The sequence below is a fragment of the Stegostoma tigrinum genome, chromosome 20, assembly GCF_030684315.1.
Source record: "Stegostoma tigrinum isolate sSteTig4 chromosome 20, sSteTig4.hap1, whole genome shotgun sequence".
NCBI lineage: Eukaryota > Metazoa > Chordata > Chondrichthyes > Orectolobiformes > Stegostomatidae > Stegostoma > Stegostoma tigrinum.
In genome coordinates, this window is record NC_081373.1 from 8,687,818 (window position 1) to 8,701,658 (window position 13,841).

The 13,841-nt window shown below is 42.7% G+C and overlaps 1 protein-coding gene across 1 annotated transcript in view; it reads right to left on the minus strand.

Annotated features, from left to right (window-relative positions):
• Positions 1-13,841, minus strand: part of hpse2 (heparanase 2) — a 264,875-nt gene that overhangs the window by 133,569 nt on the left and 117,465 nt on the right. The window lies entirely within an intron of this gene.

The window sequence follows — 13,841 nt, forward strand, 5'->3', positions numbered from 1 at the left end:
ACCAGCCTGAGGTTACCATGAAGATCTCTCCTTCTCAACCTCTCCCCTCATATGAGGCATGGTGGCCCCCAAGTTAAACCACTTTCAGTCATCCCTCTCTAATGAGAGAGTGGCAACTTCTTCTTTTACCGCATGGGCTGCAGGGGTTCAAGAGGTGGCTCACCACCACCTTTCCCAGGGCTGGGCAATAAATACGAGCCTAGCCAGCGAAATCGTGGGAATGAATGAGAAGAAAAAGCTATGTTTCTGAAGCTTCGTCTAACTTGCCAGCAGAATGTGATCAAACATACATTTATGATTGTTAGAAAAAGTGAGTTGGAGGATTTCAGAAAATATTTGTATGTGGCTCGATTATCAATACAAGATTTTTTGAGGTACCCAGAGTTATACTTTCCGTAACTACATCAAAGAACACACATTGTTCTGCAGCTCTCCTCAACATTCTGGAGATTTAATCCCCACTGCTTCTGACATCCTCCTTTATCATCTTCATTAACACTGCATGACCCTCTAGTTTTCCATACAGTTTGTGCCAGTTTCTATAAAATTCATATTGTAACTCAACATGAAGGATCTTCTGAAGTAGAAAGAACTCATATTTGTTAAGTTTTTTTCAACATCAGCTGTGCAACTGTAGGTGCTACGCAGCGAGACAAGCATTCACAATATATCACATTGCTTTGTAGGTGATTTGCAGTTAATTACAGTAACGTTGCATAAACAGCATGTGCTATAAATGGGCACTTAATGTGTGGTTGCCGGCAATGTTTGAGGGTAGAATGTTGGTCAGGGCATGAGGACAGTTCACCTTCTCCGGAGTCCTTTCCAGCTCTTTTTGGTAAAAAAAATTGAATTCTCAGATAAGGGCATCATTAGAAATGCATTTCTTGTTCCATGTTAGGTTTCCTCAGCTTAATATAAGTATGGGTAAGTGTAGGATATTATTCCTTTGGAAGAAAAACAAGGAAGAAAGATGCACCCTCAATGGAAAGATGCTGATGGGGGTGAGTGAACAAAAGGCTTACAATACACAAGGTGTCAGTGGGTAGCACACTTGTCTCTCAGTCAGAGATGGTAGGACCTGCTAATGTTGGAGTCTGAGACAACAAGGTGTAGATCTGAATGAACACAGCAGGCCAGGCAGCATCAGAGGAGCGTTTTCCACAACTCATCCCTTGCAGCCCCTCCCCGCAATAACAACAAAGACAGAATTCCCCTCATTCTCATGTACCACCCCACCAACCTCCGGATTCAACGCATCATCCTCCAGCACTTCTGCCATCTACAATCTGACCCCACTACCAAAGATATTTTCCCCTCCCCACCCTTATCTGCTCTCTGGAGGGACCACTCTCTCCGTGGATTCCTCGTCCGCCCCACACTCCCCTCCAATCCCACCACACCCGGCACTTTTCCCTAAAACTGCAGGAAGTGCTACACCTCCCCCCTCACCCCCATCCCAGGCCCCAAGAAAACCTTCCACGTTAAACAGATGTTCACCTGCACATCTGCTAATGTGGTATACTGTATCCGCTGCTCCCGATGTGGCCTCCTCTACATCAGGGAAACCAAGCAGAGGCTTGGAGACCACTTTGTGGAACACCTACGCTCAGTTCATGTCAAACAACTGCACCTCCCAGTCGCAAACCACTTCAACTCCCCCTCCCACTCCTTGGACGACCTGACCATCCTGAGCCTCCTCCAGTGCCACAATGATGCCACCCGAAGGTTGCAGGAACAGCACCTCGTATTCCGCTGGGGAACCCTGCAGCACAATGGCATCAATGTGGATTTCACCAGCTTCGAAATCTCCCCTTCCCTAACCACATCCCAAGAGCAGCCCAGCTCATCCCCGCTTCTTTGATCTGTCCATCTTTTCTCTCAACTATCCACTCCTCCCACCTCACTGACCAACCTCCACCTCCACTTCCAACCTGCTAACCTCATCCCTACCTCCTTGGCCTGTCTGTCTTACCTCCCACCTACCCACTCATCCCTCCCAACTGACCACCCTCCCCAATCCCTACACCCTACCTACACTCACCTTTACTGGCTTCATCCCTGCCTCCTTGACCTATCCGTCATTTCCCCACCTATCTGCTCCTCTATCCACCTTCCAGCATTGCCTCCCCCTCTCACTAGTTATTTCAGAATCCTCTTTCCCTCCCCCATTTCTGAAGAAGTGTCCAGACCCGAAACGTCAGCCTTCCTGCTCTCCTGATGCTGCCTGTCTCTCAGTCAGACAAGATTTGATTTATATCAGTGACTTGAGCATATAACCTACACCCAGCATATCATTCCAGTTCTATGAGAGTGTTGCACTGTCAGAATTGTTTTTATTCATTTATGAGATGTGGGCATATTGTCCGTCCCTAGTTGCCCCTTGAGAAGGTGTTGGTGAGCTGCCTTCTTGAACTGCTGCAGCCCATGTGCTGTACTTTGATTCACAATGCCAATAGGGAGGCAATTCCAGGATTTTGACCCAGCAGCCATGAAGGAACAGCAATATATTTCCAAGTCAGGATGGTGATGGGATTGGAGGGATCTTGAAGATGGTGGTGTTTCCATGTCTCTATTGAAGGTGGAAGTGATCATGGGCTTTGGACGATGCTGTCTGAGGGTCTTTGGTAAATTTCAGCTGTACATTTTGTAGATAGTACACACTGCTGCTACCGAATGCCTGTAGTAGATCGAGTGGATGCATGTGGATGTGGTGCCAATCAAACAGGCTACTTTGTCCTGGATGGTGTTGAGCTTCTTGAGTGTTGCACAGGGCTGCATCAATCCAGGGCAAGTGAGGAGTGTTCCATCACACTCCTGACTTGTGCCTTGTAGATGACGGACAGGCTTTGGGGAATCAGGAGGTGAATCGCTCGCCGCAGTACACCTAACTTCTGGTCTTCTCTTGTAGCCACTGTGTTTATGTGATGAGTCCAGTTGAGTTTCTGGTCAATGGTAACGCCCAGGATGTTGATAATGGGAAATTCAGTGATGGTAACACCATTGAATGTTAAGGGATAGTGGTTGGATTGTCTCTTATTGGCAATGGTCATAGCCCGGCATTTGTGTGATTCGAATGTTACTTGCCCAAGCCTGGAGATTGACCAGATCTTGTTGCATTTGGACATGGACTGCTTCAGAACTGCTGGCTTTTGGGTGATCCTTTAAACTGAGGCCCCATCTACCCTCTCAGGTTATGTACGAAAAAGTCCTAAGACACTTATTTAAAGAAGAGTCACGGTATCACTTAAATCCTGACCAATCTTTATCTTTCAATATTGCTAACACAGATTGTTTTGTCCTTCTGCTGTTTTGTAGGATCTTTCTGTTTGCAAATTAGCTACAATGCTCCCTACAATTACAGCGACGACTATACTTCAGTGTACCTCAGTTATCATCAGAACGCTGGGGTGTCTGGAGATTATAGATGCAAATATATTTTCTCTATAATTCTTTGGAGGTATGAATGCTGCCAGATATAATCCTAAATAGAGTCAATAGCGTTTTGAGTTATTAAGTAGAGGCATAAGAATAAAAATGTAATAAAGTGCTGTATGACTCTTTGATTCTATAACCCCCATATCAACTTGCACTTATGTGGAGCGCCTTTAACACAGGAACATTTTCAAACAAAACATGATTCAGCTGGACGATAAAAAGTTTGGTCAGATATGGGTGCCAAATAGGGTCTTGAAGGAGGACCAAGTTGGGTAGGTGGAAAGGTTGAGGAAGGAACTACAATGACGTTATCAAATTATAACCCAGCGAGACCAATGGTCAATGGGCAACAACGGGCCTTCCCCATGCCACAGAAAGGGGTAACCAGTCCAACATAACATTATAAAGGAAACAAGCTAACAAGCAATGATGGTGAAATGTTGATTCAGCTCTCTTTCCTCTTGTATTGAATCTGAGATGAGTTTACAAATCAGCAAATTCAGGAAAGGCTGGTGTAATGATAACCCTTTTCAAATGCTGACTGTCAATCCACAGTGAATTTGGGAGTCACTTCAGTTCCAAGTGGGCACTGCTGTTAATTCGGGATTGGTTGGCATTAAATTAGCAGAAGGTAATGCTGTGGAAAAATTGAAAATGTCATGTCAAGTGCAAGGTGCTGAGATTAGAACAGAAACACAGTGCTGTAGAGAGCAGCATTTTCTATCAACCTGGGCAGTTCCTGACTTAGGTTTGCCTAAGACTAACACTTGAGTAAATCAACTGTAAAGTGCAGAATTCAGTTTGAAAAGTACAAATTATTGAGATATGCTACTCCTTTAAGTAAATGGTCATTAATAAAAACCAAAAGAACTGCAGATGCTGTAAATCAGGAACAAAAACAAAGTTGCTGGAAAAGCTCAGCAGCTCTGGCAGCATCTGTGGAGGAGAAAACAGCAGCATCTGTGGAGGAGAAAACAGAGTTAATGTTTCGGGTCCGGTGAGTTCTGAGGAAGGGTCACCGCACCCAAAATGTTAACTCTGTTTTCTCCTCCACGGATGCTGCCAGACCTGCTGAGCTTTTCCAGCAACTTTGTTTTTGTTCCTGAAATGGTTATTAATCTCTTGTTCTCCATTACTGTTCCTCATTATCACCAAATGTAATTGGATACTGATCTAACACCTCATTATTCACTAAACTTCTGCAGTCTGGCCAATATAAATAACGCATATGGAAGCTCTTTAAATAATTTAAAAGTATGCTGGTACTAAAAATATAAAAATGCACATTTCTAAGTTGGTTTTATGTATGACAGCACATTTTACGTACACCTCCTATTGTTTAAGCTAAAAGGCTAGAGGTTTTGTTAGTTTAAAAGGAATGTGTTGTCACCGATGTTGAATTTTCTGTTTTCTGTAAGCTCTGCTCTTTCCCAGCAGAGATGAACTTGCATTTAGAAACAAGATGCTTCTCTGCTGTGGATGCTTTCATGTCTCATGTGCAGGCAGCAGTAATGATTTGCAATTAAATAAGAGGAAAAACAAGGGAAATGCTCAGAAATTCGGACAGCAGCTATACTTCAAAGTGATCAGCCTTCAGCTGAGGAAATTTAACTAGTTTTGACCAGGTGAAAGAGGAGGTCAGAGTTGGAGAGAGACAGGATGACAGTGAAGGTCTGTAGGAGTGATTAAAGGTTAAAAAAAAACAAAAAGTCTGGAATCAAGAGTCCAATGAAGATCGTGAACCCATTGTCAATTGTCCGAAAAACCCATTTGGTTCACTAATGCCCTTTGGGGAAGAAAATCTGCCATCCTTACCTGGCCTGGACTACAAATAACTCCTGACCTACAGCAATGTGTTTCACTCTTGACTGGCCTCTGGGCAATTAGGGATGGAAAATAAATGCTTCCTGGCCAGTGATGCATTTATCCCATCAATAAATAAACAAAAGGCTGACACTGCAAATGCCAAAGGGGGTACCATTGAGAATAGCGTAGAAAGATGAGTGGTGAGCAATTGCACAGAAGCCTACCAAATGCAAAGTGGAAGAATAAAGGGACAAATGAGGAAAAGAAAGAGACCAACAAAACTAAATTGAGACGAGGCTCCCATTTAATATTGCTGAACTCGATGCTGAGTGCTGAAGGCTGGAGACTGCTAAGTTGTAAGAAGAGTTGCTGCTTCTCAAGCTCCCACCGAGCTTCCTTGGAATATTGCAGCAGACCAAGGACAGTGATGTTGGAATGGAAGCAAGGTGGAGAATTGAAGTTAGTTGAAGGCTGTGTTGCCATCAAGCCTAATGCTGGGGTGAGCTGCCATCCATGCGTCGATACCGATAGGGGCATTGTGATAATGTCATTGGGCTGGTAATGGTTGTGATTCTTGGGTGTCAGCCATCCCAGCTCCAGGACATCACTCCAAGGAGATCCTCAGTGTAACGTCTTATGCCGGACCATCTTCAGATGATTCATCAATGACCTTCCCTCGATCATAAGGTCAGAAATGGAGATGTTCTGATGATTGCACAATGTTCAGCATCATTTGTGATTCCTCAGATACTGAAGTAGTCTATGTCAAAACACAGTAAGACCAGGAAAACCTCCAATTTGGACTGGCCACTGGCAAGTTACATACATGCCTTCACAAGTGCCAGGTAATGACTGCCTCCAACATGAGAGAATCTAACCATTTCATTTGACATCCAATGATATTAAAACTGCTGAATCTCTCATTTTTAACATCCTAGAGGCTCAGCATGGACTAGGAACTGAACCTGAGGAGCCATATAAATATTGTGACTATGAGATAAGGTCAAACGCTCAGAATACTGCAGTAAATAACTCACCTCCTATATCTTTAAAACCTGTCCACCATTTCAGAAATCACATGGCACCAGGTTACAGTCCAACAGGTTTATGTGAAATCACAAACTTTCAGAGCACTACTCCTTTTTCAGGTGAAGTCATTCAACTCATCAAAACTCCTTACACAGCCCCTTCCAAACACACAGTCACTGCCATTTAGAAGGACAAGGGCAGCAGATACAAAGGAAAACTACCACCAGTAAGTTCCCTTCCAGCCCACTCATCATTTTAACTTGGAAATATATTGCCATTCCTTCAGTGTTGCTGGATCAAATTCCTGGAACTCCTTCACTAGCATCATTGTGGAGGTAACCCTGCACCAAATGGACTACAGCAGTTCAAGAAGGCAGCTCACCACCACCTTCTCAAAGGCAACTAGGATAAGCAATCAATTCTTGAATAAAAAAAACCCAGAGGGCCCAGGCTAGTCGAATGGTGAAATTTAAATGTTATTAATAAGAAATGGGACATAAAGCTGGCATTAGTAATGATGATCAACAAACTATAATCATAATGCTCATAAAGACCCAAAGGATTCATGACTGTAATTTAGGGAAGGGAATCTGCCATCCTTGTGTACTAGTGACTCCCAACCCTCAGCAATATGCTGATTCCCAACTGTCCTCTGAAATGGCAAATCCAAAGGGAAACAGGGATGGGCACCAAATGCTGGCATTGCCAGCGATGCCCACTTCCCATTAAAATAACAAAGAGGAAGAACCTTTGCTACAAAAACCAGATAACTTCAGTTGAGAAAACTTTTCTTTTAATGCTTTTTGAGCTCAAGGTGCTGAGGTAATCTTAAGTGTGCATATCACTGATCTTTCAATGAAATTGGGACCCTCTTGATTGGCACAGCTCTATGCTGAGCAAGTCATTCTATCAAATGAGTGTTTGGGAGGATGGTGCTGGCTGAAATTTATCGACTCAAGATTGGTCCTTTAAGCGACAAACCAAGTGGTCACTAGCGCGATCCACTGAATGCATTGGTGCCTGAACTGCAGCCAACTGGCATAACTTGACCACATAGAGTGGACATTACTGTACTCAAAGACCAGACAACTGTGTCCTTACGCTTGCTGATTGCCCCAGTTCGAATTTCAAGGGCCCAAAGGAAAGGTCATAAACCCTAAAGGAAGACCCCAAGATCTGTTTATATCAGCATCTGGAGATGTCCATACATTTGAAGGCATCAAATTGGACACCAGAAAGACATGGCAGCTTCAGGAGACTCAGTCAATATCTGCCCCAAGGACAACAGGCATTAAAATGACCATATTAAAATAATCTTTTGAGAAAAAGAATAGGGAGAAGCTAGAGTTGAGGTGAAGTTTGTGTTTTGTGGATCAGGTTGAAAAAAGGGAACATGTAAAGAGCCTATCAAGTATTAATCCAGCAATATAATTTGTTTTAGTTTAAAACAGTTCATTTTCAAACCCAAATGGATATAAACAGAAAGTACTATTAACAGTAATAAATAGATAGCAATATTTGTGAAAACATGACATGTATAGAGCGGGGACACTGCAAAGCAAAGACACCCAACCCATTAATTTCCAGCATGTCAGAGGGATCCAATGAGCATAAAGTATTTCAGAGCAAAAAGTTCATCTGAAAAGAGTGGAGGGGAAGCATTTTTTTCTGCAAAAAGTTGCTTAAAATAACAGTCCTGGGTATTTTTCATACTGCTGTCATAGTTGGGCATGGCAAATGCTAACAGTACAAATATATCACCGGACTGTGTAAACACTTAGGGAGCAATGATTTGTGAACTGAAATTCTGCAACTGCTTACTTTGCTTAAGATTAAACTACCATGATCTCTTCATTTAAACATGATCCATATCAGATTGGTTTGCAGAGTATAATGTTGTCTTGGTGTCAAATGTTACATTGATGGAGTGCTGACTTCGAGATCAGACACAAAATGAAAGCCCTCTCAGCCAGAAGTAATAGATCCAATGGCATTATTCTGAAAGAACAGGGAAATTATTCACATATCTTAGTCAATACTGACCCCTCGTCCAACGTCACTCAAAATCAAATTGTGTGTTGATCACATTTGCTGTTTGTGAGAGTTTGCTATATGTAAATTGGCTGCCACCTTTCTTACGGCACAACAGTGACACCTCAAACAAAAACAGAAATTGCTGGAAAAGGTCTGGCAGCATCTGTGGAAAGAAATCAGAGTTAACGTTTTGGGTTGAGTGACCCTTCATTGGAACTCCTCAGCGATACTTCAAATGTATTTCTTTGGCTATAAAGTACTTTGGAATGTGGTGAGCTCCTGTAAATGCAAGTATTTTTTACTTCTTCGATGTTGCCTGATCACAAATGCGTGATGGCTATTAAATTCCAGGAATGTCTTTAGAAGTAAGTGCCTTTTTATCTGGCCCTTGAGCTGGGGAAGGAAGGGAAGATCAACAATAAGGTTCTTTCTTTTTAATGGAGTGTGATGACAGAACTGGACTGAGTCTCTTTGCCTGCAGTATTCAACTATTTAACCAATGCCTATTGCTTCGACTTACAAATAAAGATAGAATTTTCAACTCCCTATCTAGCACAACACCCACGAGTTCTAAAGTACAACCCCTTCCGGTAGCGATCGACAGCAGAAAACAAAGCTCCATCCTTCTAGGAAGGTAGCACAATAAGATTGCAAAATGATTAGGGCCTCTTTCTTGAAAGCACAGATTTTTGCTGGAACAAAATCTGGCCTCACAAAAAAATACTCCTCCAAATCCTGGGCAAAAAAGATTAATTTTCCTGTGCCATGCTGTGCGTCTGGAATTCCTGAACACAAGATCAGGCAGGTCCTTTCAGGGTCTTAACGTTCGAACACAAATCAGTTTTACTTCAACGAGCCTTGAAATTTTACCATCTACATAATAACTGTTGAAGAACCATTAAGAAAGACTGCTGGATTAAATAGTGTCAATGAGGATTGTCAGTGCATCTGTTCTCATTTGGAGTGGAGTTGGAAACTTGTTGCAAAATCGCAAATGTGTTTTTATCAGTATTGTTGTGACGCAAAGCACTAGGACAAACCTTAACCCATTGCTCTTAAGATGATTGGTGGTTTGTGTCTCTGTTACTGTAACCTGTACACTGCGTGCCATTCAGGCCAAGTGACTAAAAGGAAGATAACAAAGTGTGGAGCTGGATGAACACAGCAGGCCAAGCAGCACATTAGGAACCCTTCATCAGAAAATGACTAAAAGGAAGTCTCCTCTTTTCGTGGAGTGGCTTATTCAAAAAAGTTGACTCCCTTATTCAGTATTCAATATTCGCTCAATGTATTTCCACAATTCTATAGGTAGAATGAGACGCTTGTCTGCCATCAAATGCACATTCAAGTCTCAGGATGACGGGAAGAAGAGAGCTTTGCAATGCAGTAAATTGGATATTTTGAAAAGCAGTAAACAATCGGGTGTTACAGAGAAATTATAAGAAGCTCTGGATATGAAAGAAATTCGTAAACTGGCTAATTTTACCCTGATATTGGATGCAAGGAACAAATATGGGAAACTTGGTGGTAGGATATTGGATTGTTGGTAGTATTTTTCTTGATTATAAATATCTTGAGAGTGTTTTCAGTTGATTTAGTGTTGCTATTCTGTTTATTTTGCACATTCCTCAAGTTACATTTGTTTAATTTGCAATAATTCAATGACTCATGCTCTGTAAGTTTAATATTCACTCTCAGCCAAAAAAAAATTGCTTTTGACCCAAACTCAATTGGCACGTAAACCGAGAGTGTAAAACTCCTGCAGCGAAGAGGAGTGGGACTGTTAGAGAAGGTTTGTCCACAATCCTGGTTCAGAAAAGTTGCTTCTTGCTTAGACTGTGGTGAATGAAGCCCAGGTGTTTCAGAATAAATACCTTCTGAAGAAAAAGAGAGAACTTGACTGTACAGGAGTGCAGCAGAAGGTTGCATGGTTGAAATATTGTATGCAATTCTGGTCTCCTTGCTATAGGAAGGATGTTGTGAAACTTGAAAAAGTCCAGAAGAGATTTAAAAGGATGCTGCCAAGGTTGGAGGGTTTGAGCTATAGGGAGAGACTGAATAGGCTGGGGCTATTTTCCCTGGAGGCTGAGGTTTACAAAATCATGAGGGGCATGGATCGGGTAAATAGTCAAGGTTTTTTCCCCAGGGCAGGGGAGTCCAAAACGAGAGGGGCATTGGTTTAAGGTGAGAGGAGAAAGATTTAAAAGGGTCCTAAGGGGCAACTTTTCACACAGAGGGTGGTGTGTGGATGGAATGAGCTGTCAGAGGAAGGGGTAGACGCTGGTAAAATTATAACATTTTAGAGGCATCTGGATGGCTACATGACAAGGAAGGGTTTGGAGGGATATGGGCCAAAATGCTGGCAAATAGGACCAGATTGATGTAGGATATCTAATTTGCATGGACAAATTGGACCAAAATGACTGTTTCCATGCAGTGCATCTCTACAACTCTCTGACTGTAAGAAAGCAGGGAAAAGACCACTCAGCCCATTGACTTGTACATGAATGGCATTCTATCCTAACTCAATGGATCCAATGGATTTAATATTTGAGGGAAAGTGCTGGAGAAACAGTCCAATACAACCAAGTTTGGTTCATCTGCTCACAAGATGTGGTGTCACCGCTAAGCCTAGTGTATTTCCAACACAAAGTCCCTTCAGGGGCCCTTTTAAAAGTTAAATTTTCCTCTGGATATCAAGTCACATATAAGTCAGGTGAGAGTAGCGGATATCCTTCCCCAAAGGACATGAGTAAACAGAAGCTTTTCATGACTAGTAATTTCACAGTCAGTACTACTCGTGCTGGTTTCGTTTTTCAGATTGAGTCAATGAATTGAAGTTTCTTAGCTGCTGTGTGGCTATTTGAATTCATCATATTTCTTCATTACATTAGCCCAGGTCTCCGGCTTTCTAATCCTGTAATGTAACAGCCATTCCGCCCAAACCCCTATATATCAGAATCTGGTCCACACACAAACTATTCAACCTTCATATCTTCATTCAAGTCTTCCAGTCCCAACTAAGCACTAGAACCACCACTGGCAAAGTCAGACATTTGCCACAGCTTCAAATGGGCAATAAAATCAGCAGCTTGTTTTACAGGATAGGAAGCAACTAGAAAGGGAAATGAGCAGAGAACAAGCTGACAACTCACTAGATGCTGATACTGCTAGCCAACTCCACGGCCACGGTATTGTACAATCATCTCAGTCTACAGATATAGGCAACAGGCACAGGGAGATGGTGGCATAGTGGTAGTGTCATGGGCTTAATAATTCAGAGACAAACTCTCCATGGACAATTAATTCAAATCCCACCCTAGGTAGTATTTAAATCCAATTAATTCATGATCAGTTTGGAGTCCTGTATCTAAGCAAAGATGTGCTGGCCTTGGAGGGATCCAGAGGAGAACCACAGGTATAATCTCGGGGATAAAGAGCTTGTCATTTGAGGAGCAGCTGAGGACTCTGGGTCTGTATTTGATGGGGTTTAGAAGGATCTGATTGAAACTTACAGAATGCTGAGAGGCCTGGGTAGAGTGGACATAAAGATGTTTTCACTTGTACAAGATACTGGGATCTGAGGGCACAGCCGTGGAGTAAAGGAATGACCATTTAGAACTGAGATGAGGAGGAATTCTTTCAGCCAGAGGGTGGTGATCCTGTGGAACGCATTGCTGAAATGGACAGTGGAGGTCAAGTCACTGAGTGTATTTGTGACAGAGAAAGATAGTTTCTTGATTAGTAAGGGGATCTAGGATGATGGGGAGAAGGCAGGAGAATAGGTTTGAGAAGCACATCAGCCATAATCAAAAGATAGAACAGACTTGGTGGGCTGCATGGCTCAATAAGCCAAAGGGTCTCTCCTGCACTGTGCAATGCAATGAATAAATGTAGCAGGATCTTTTAGGGATGGAAATCTGTCATTGCTACTTAGTCTGGTGTAAATGCAACTCCAGACCCATTTATCTGCTGTCTAAAATGGCTCTAACAAGCTACTCACCTCAAGGGCAATTAGACATTGGCATTAAATTCTGCCCTTGCCATTCCATGAAAGAATAAAGTAAGGGAAATCAGCCTCCATTTGGAGCTAGCCATCTCTAAATGCAGTGGAAACCGTCAATTATTTAGGACAAGTGACGCTGAGTGCAGAATAAAGACTTGCATTTATTTTCAGGGAAGGATTTTTGTTTTGTTTTGCCAAGGAATTATTTACAGCTTTACGAGGTCTCACGAAACTCGATGGTTATATGATCTGTGTATCTGCCACAGTGGGATTCCCAGAATGATCCCATGACAATATAGGACGCGACCTTTCTTAACAATCAGGAAGAAACCAATGGCTGGCCAAAGATAGCTCTGCAGATGGGGAGGGGATGACTTGTATTGTAATGGTCAGAACAGGGAGAAAGATGGCTTAAATAACTTGTCATTCTTCCTGGTGTAATTAAATCACCTTGGTGCAGCAAGGTAATTCAGAATAAGAGGATCACAGGTCAGAAATAAGAAGTTTCCTGATTTTCAACTCCATTTATAGATGGACAATCAATTTGGGCAGCACAAGGACTCAGGGGGTTAGCAGTCGTGCCTCACGGTGCCAGGGGTCTGGGTTCAATCCCACTCTTGGGCAACTGTCTGTGTGGAGTTTGCCTGTTCTCCCTCTCCCTGTCTCTGTGTGGGTTTCCTCCGGGTGCCCCAGTTTCTTCCACAGTCCAAAGATGAGCAGGTTAGATGGGTTGGCTGTGCTAAATTGCCCCTTGATGTTTATTTACAGATTTTTGACCCGTAATGCAATCAACAAACATGTGGAAGTAGACCCCATATACAAACCAATACAGAATAGAACCAGATCCTCGAATGCCCTGTGATGTGCATGCTGGGTGGGTTACTATGGGAAATGCAGGGTTACAGGGATAGGGTAGGGCAGTGTGTATGGGCAGCATGTTCTTCAGAGGGTTGGTGTGGACTTAATGGGCCAAATGGCCTGTTTCCATGCTGTGGGGATTCTATGAATCAGGTGTATCCCTCATGGGCCTGTAGTTCTTCCCAAACTACTCTCTGTATGCTGTATCTACAGTCACCCAAGGTTAGAATCAAACCCAGGTACCTGTGCTGAGAGGCTGTAGTGCTGAGCACTGTGCTTCCTTATCAATAGTTGATAGCTAACCTTGTTATATTGTATTAATGACCGATTGTCTACAGGAAGCCATGCCTTGGTACCTAGGCAATTCCAGCAAAGATATAGCTGCAGGCCATTCAGTCGCTTAAGTCCTTCACTTCAACACAACTTCAATACACAGGATACAACAGGAGGAAAAAGCATCATAAAATGTGCCAAGATGAAAAGCTACTCAATATAGGACGCTCAAGAACAATCAATCAGTCTCTCTTTCTGTGCTGCTGTGTCCAATGCAATATTTGAAATGGATTTAAGCTGGCCTCAATCTTTTCACAATGGCAACCAGAGTCCTCTTTCACATTTCCCAACTATTGCAGAAAGTCATTGTGAACCCTCCTTTCTCCTTTACCTACCC